A 5,328-nucleotide genomic window follows, 5' to 3' on the forward strand; every position below is an offset into this window, starting at 1 on the left:
CTGGGAAGTGGCGGTGCGGTCCCCTATGGCACTGCGTAGGATCCTACGGTCTTGGCGTGCATCCGTGCGTCGCTGCGGTCCGGTCCCAGGTCGACGGGCACGTGCACCTTCCGCCGACCACTGGCGACAACATCGATGTACTGTGGAGACCTCACGCCCCACGTGTTGAGCAATTCGGCGGTACGTCCACCCGGCCTCCCGCATGCCCACTATACGCCCTCGCTCAAAGTCCGTCAACTGCACATACGGTTCACGTCCACGCTGTCGCGGCATGCTACCAGTGTTAAAGACTGCGATGGAGCTCCGTATGCCACGGCAAACTGGCTGACACTGACGGCGGCGGTGCACAAATGCTGCGCAGCTAGCGCCATTCGACGGCCAACACCGCGGTTCCTGGTGTGTCCGCTGTGCCGTGCGTGTGATCATTGCTTGTACAGCCCTCTCGCAGTGTCCGGAGCAAGTATGGTGGGTCTGACACACCGGTGTCAATGTGTTCTTTTTTCCATTTCCAGGAGTGTATAATGAATAGGTTGCAACAGTAGCAAAGTGGAGATCATTCTAATAGTAAGTTATCTAAAATGTATTAAAATTTTGAAGACTACGAACTACGAAAGAGGCAGTCCTAATTAATGAGCCTCCTCGGCTCTTTTACAGGGAGACGAGATGTATGTATGATGAGCAGAACTGGTGATATTAATGTTCCAGCCAAATATATTTATTACAGATCACCTGGCTTAAACCTGAATGTACAACTGCATCAGAACGGTTCTTCTCAGGACAAATCAACCAGACATCTCGGTTACAACATTCGAATTTTACAGCGATCTCTTTGAATAGTGCTGACTGAGACTGTTGCCGGCTGGATAAAGCTATTTACGTGCGCCCAGTCAAGCCTGTTGGCGTGCAGACACCCTGATGTCAGGCAGTGCCGAAGTGGAGTCCTGGATTTCCGTTAACCCACTAGTTGACGAAAGGTGGTCAACGCATGTGCTCGTCTGTAAAGTAGCGTAGTACTGAAGTATCTGCTTGCAGCAATCCGCATTGGTTACGCACTCATCATACAGTCATCTGTTTGTGCTAGCTAAGGGCTTGGTTTCATACTTATAGAATACGCTCAGAAGGAAATGTTTTAGATTCAGAAATTACTGGCAGAGTTGGCAGAGGTATGTAAGGTAGCATAGACTGCAATAGTGGTGTTTTTAGTGTACATCACAACGAGCAAAAGTCACTGAAGTGTGAAATCCTTACAAGCCAAAGATACAGTGTCTGCGAAAGACAACACTTTGAAGTCGAGATATACCACACAACTGTAGGCTGTCAGTAAAGTACATTCATATGAGGAAAACTATACAATTTGCGATATTCGTATTTTTTTCTTTCAATAAGCTGGATAAGTACAAAGAGAAGTGAGCTCAAAGGCACCAAGTCACAGTTCGTGACACGTCGCGAAAATACGCCCGAGATAAGCACCAGAAAGCCGGCAGTATGATGCACCGTTTATGCTGAAAGCAGCCAGCCGAGCGGAATGCTTTATTTTTCACGCACTGTAATCGCGAAGTTGGTAATCAACCCGCTTCTCCGAAACATTTGTAATTCCGCTGTTGCTGTCCCGCAATCCCCGACAAGAGTAATTGCCGCTTTAAAATTACAGCAGCCATTAATTTGTAAAATGGAACCATCGGCGCGCGCCGATAACATCGTCATGAATCCATCTGCCTAACTGATCGAGTTACATCTTACTCCTTTTTCATTTGTACCGTACAGTTCCACAAATATGCATAACGCGTCACTCTCTTCCAGAGCTTGTTACCTGAGATAACACGTTATATGTTGAGATGTATTGTCAGTTTCGTGCACATAGGCCCGTTTGCGTTGTGATCCACTTAGAATTAGGATTTTATTGCAAATAATGACTTTAACGGGGTGGTGAAAGGGTTCCCTATCTCTGTGGAAAATCGTGCTGCAGGAGTTCCACGGATTAACAACACAAACTTTTAGTGAATTACACATTGTTACCAACTACGAACCTCCAAATAGAACTGTGTTACTTTCTTTTCATAAGTCGTTAGTTTTCAATGAGGCTGACATTTTGCGGAATACGTTACCTTAGCACGATATCCGCTCACATATCCTTCATAACACAATACTCCCTTTCCACTTCCTGTCAGGACTCCTACCTACTTGAGCCCCTCCATCTTGCTTCGTGGCCCTCATCACCATCTTCGTCATTCCACATATTTTCCAAGGCAGTCTGCCACAAAACCTTTGTCACCAACTGCTTATACTACACAGTTTTCTAGAATAAAGAGAAATAATTCGTTTTTATTGCAAGCTCTTGCATCACAGAGATAGCAATCAATTTAGCAGTCACCGTTTCAATAATTTTGGCAACGGCCTTGCCGCAGTGGATGCACTGGTTCCCGTCAGATCACCGAAGTTCAGCGCTGTTGGGCGTGGCCGGCAATAGGATGGGTGACCGTCCGGTCCGCCATGAGCTGTTGCCATTTTTCGGGGCGCACTCAGCCTCGTGATGTCAACTGAGGAGCTACTCGATCGAATAGTAGCGGCTCCGGTGACAGAAAACCATCACAACGACCGGGAGAGCGGTGTGCTGACCACACGCCCCTCCTATCCGCATCCTCATCTTAGGATGATACGGCTGTCGGATGGTCCCGATGGGCCACTTGTGGCCTGAAGACGGAGTGCTTTTGTTTTAATTGTTTTAATAATATCTAAAAAATGTCATAGTAATTTTTAAATCGGTGCCATGTCAGCTCACGTTCGACATTCAGAGGAAAGGAATAACAATAAAGAAACCAAACACTTCCAGCCGTGAGCGTCATCAAACTCTCTCTCGATTCATGTACACTGATGAGCCGAAACATTATGACTACCTGCTAAATACCTTGTTCATTCGTCTTTTGAACTAAATACATCACTGATTCCGCTTATCAGGGATCCGACAGTTTGTGGGTAGGTTTGTAGAGGTAAGAGACATTAGACGTCTACGCGTGGGTCATGTAATTCGCGTAAATAACGGGCCCCTGATTTGCGTACGCGGTGATGGCGTCCGATAGCGACCCACATGGATGCCATAGGATTTATATCAGGCGAATTTTGTCGCCGAGACATCAACATTAGTTCTCTATAAAGCTCCTCAGACCATTTTGGAACGGTGGTCTGATCATTTAATATTAATATACTACGACCAAGGTGTGGACGAGGCCAAGGAATTGAATTATCAGACGCGATTTAATACATAAATAATTTATTCATAACATACAATACATAACACCAACTACATAAATCCTGCTTCGATGCTTACAATTGCCCAAAATGGGAGGGCCACCACTTTCGAATTGGAAAGGCTTTAATTTTAGAAACTAAAACGCCTATTATAATTTTTAAGCATAATAATAATAACACAACACGTAAGTAAGCGCTAAGTGAACGCACTCTTCAATCTTTAATTATTAATCAAAAAGCGTGGGTTTACCACATTTAAATTCTAATTGCAATATAAAACATAAATACATAAATACATGAATTCACAACAATTCAAAAAAACAACATCAGAAGTTCGAAACGGAGCATGTAAGCCTGTTTATACAATCTTTCGGACCAAAATAGGCACGAGGGCCACCATAACAGAAGTGCGCTAGTTGCTTTTAGGATAGGTGCTCCTATTAGCTTAATCACTGAGCACATATTTACTTGAGCGACAGGTAAGATAGTTAATGCAAATAGAAGGTATTTCGAAGGTTTTTTTCCCTCTCTTTTAATAAGGGGGCTTTAGTAAGGTGGAAATAACACTTTGAAAAGACGCAATAGCAATCTAGCGGGCACGCCTTCACGAGGACGCCATGCCACTACATACGTACTAAACTAGCCGCGTATCCGCTGTTCAAACCAAACATTAACAACACAGTTCCATATTCCTGAGACCCAAATAGTCGGGACCAAAACAAAACCAAAAATCCCAAGAGCGCAAGATCCAGCATAGCTTCAGAACAGATCTTACTTCATGCGGTTGCCTTCACCAATACAGGTATCAAAATGAAAATAAGAACGTGTAACAACATTCCCTAATCAGCATAATGGTCTTCTTTAGGTCCCGGTAGCGCTAGACAACGCTGACATGCCAATATTAACAAACCTCTAAGGCAACACCCTCCAACTGACAAGCCGAAACCAATGTGACCCCTTATCAGCTCCGTGACAGGACTCGAACCCCCAACTACTGTCAGTGCAACTCATTTAGAATAAATACAGTGCAAATAGTATGGCGGACACATATACCCAGGGATTGACAGAACACTAGACTGAACTAGAATTAACCTTAATAATACAGCACTAGATCTTGGGAGACAAGGAACTAACTCCCCACCAGAAATTCTGCAACCACAGGGCGGGAGGATGAACTACCAAAACATAGAAGTGCAAACGTACACAAATAACCACCAAAATACACCACCACACCGGTTGGCAACTATGGTAGAGGAATCTGCACTGTCAGAATTGCACCAGTGAACAGAACAGAGGATTGCCACAGCGGTGGCCACAAGGCGGGAAAGACGACTGGATGAACTCAATCCCAAAGGACGATCAACTGGAAACATTCACGCTTAACTTCTTTTCTCCTTTCCCTCGGCGCACTTCGTCGTTTGTCCGGGACTGCTGTGTGCAATTCTGAGCCGTCCCCAGTCGTCCCGGCAGACACCGACCCAGCCGAACTGCTCCTGGACACAAACCCTCGCCGAACGGCGGCTCCACCGCCCCATGATGGTTACTGTTTGTTTGCCTTCGTCGACGCAGGCGATTATTAGACAGCCATCCGCCTCCCGCGGACAACAAGTGAAGAGCGGACAGAGGGGCCCAACCAGGACGGCTTTCCTCCACGGGTAGAAGTGCGGGGTCGATAACAACATTCGTACGCGGAAGGCAGGGTGTCGACGTCACCAGAGCAGACACGAAGGCCACTGCGCGACAACTACCTCCAGCGTGACTGCGCTCGCCTATAAATAGTACAGGCCAAGGAGTCTACTGCAGTCGGTCGTGTTACCAACCTACCGTTTCTGAGTACACCAAAGACAGAACTCGTAATCGATAGTGTGTACACTACGGGCGGGAGTTCAAACGAAAGAGCTTCATAAAAGACCAACCGGGAACAACCGCGGAAAAACGAAATAGAAGCGAAGCAATAAAATACAGCAACGAGATGCTAGAGCCCGATCGCACCCAAACACTGTCGATTACCAAAAATATTGGCTCCACACGACGCTCAGAAAACGAGCCGTGGAAAGATGGAAGTACACACGGCTCACATTG

The 5,328-nt window shown here is 46.1% G+C and overlaps 1 pseudogene; it reads left to right on the forward strand.

Annotated features, from left to right (window-relative positions):
* The first annotated feature begins 2,386 nt into the window (after positions 1 to 2,386).
* On the forward strand, positions 2,387 to 2,504 carry LOC126199878 (5S ribosomal RNA; annotated as a pseudogene).
* Positions 2,505 to 5,328: the final 2,824 nt, after the last annotated feature.

The sequence above is a fragment of the Schistocerca nitens genome, chromosome 8 (assembly GCF_023898315.1).
Source record: "Schistocerca nitens isolate TAMUIC-IGC-003100 chromosome 8, iqSchNite1.1, whole genome shotgun sequence".
Classification (NCBI taxonomy): domain Eukaryota; kingdom Metazoa; phylum Arthropoda; class Insecta; order Orthoptera; family Acrididae; genus Schistocerca; species Schistocerca nitens.